Source organism: Pteropus vampyrus, unplaced genomic scaffold (genome assembly GCF_000151845.1).
Source record: "Pteropus vampyrus isolate Shadow unplaced genomic scaffold, Pvam_2.0 Scaffold1000008697, whole genome shotgun sequence".
NCBI lineage: Eukaryota > Metazoa > Chordata > Mammalia > Chiroptera > Pteropodidae > Pteropus > Pteropus vampyrus.
The window spans coordinates 1-727 of record NW_011923099.1 but is presented as its reverse complement, the minus strand read 5'-3'; the positions used below and the strand labels follow the sequence as shown (position 1 = coordinate 727).

The following is a 727-nucleotide window of genomic DNA, read 5'->3' as shown; positions in this document are numbered from 1 at the left end:
AGGCAGGTGGGTCGACGACTTGGGAATCTTCAGAGTCCTGGGTTCCACTAAGGGTCGATTCAGGTAATTTTAAAGTCAGAAGGGGTCTAAAGGATAATGTATTTTTTAAGCTGTTTTTTTTTTTCTCGTTTGATCAAAAATTGTATTTGTGATCATTTTAAATTGAGATAAAATTCATGTAACATAAAAATAGACTATTTTAAATGGTAGGATTCAAAAGCTTTTAGCATATTCACAACGTGGTACAGTCATTATTACTGAAACTGGATAGTTTCAGAACATACATCTCCATGCCCCCTGAAAGGGGTCCCGTACTTGTTAGCGGTCAATCCCACGTCTATCTCCCTCCATTCCCTGGCAATCACTAATTTACTTTCTGCCTCTATGGTTTTATCTATTCTGGACATTTTATGTAAGTGGAATCATACAATATGTGACCTTTTGTGAACGGCTTTCTTTTATCTAGCATGATTTCTTTCTTTCTTTTTATTATTATTATTATTTTATGCCTACAGCACCTGGTCTTCCTAGGTGGTCTCCCATCCAAGTACTAACCAGGCCCGACCCTGCTTAGCTTCCGAGATCAGACAGGATCGGCCTTGTTCAGGGTGACATGGCCATAGACAAGATGTACACTTTTTTAATGAATCACAATGTTGAGCATCTTTATATGATGCGTGTTTGGTCATTTGGGTGTTATTTTTTTTTTGGAGAAGAATCTATTAGA

At 37.6% G+C, this 727-nt stretch overlaps 1 pseudogene; it reads right to left on the bottom strand.

Annotated features, from left to right (window-relative positions):
* Positions 1–506: 506 nt before the first annotated feature.
* LOC111735795 lies at positions 507–625 on the bottom strand (annotated as a pseudogene).
* Between the last annotated feature and the right edge of the window lie 102 nt (positions 626–727).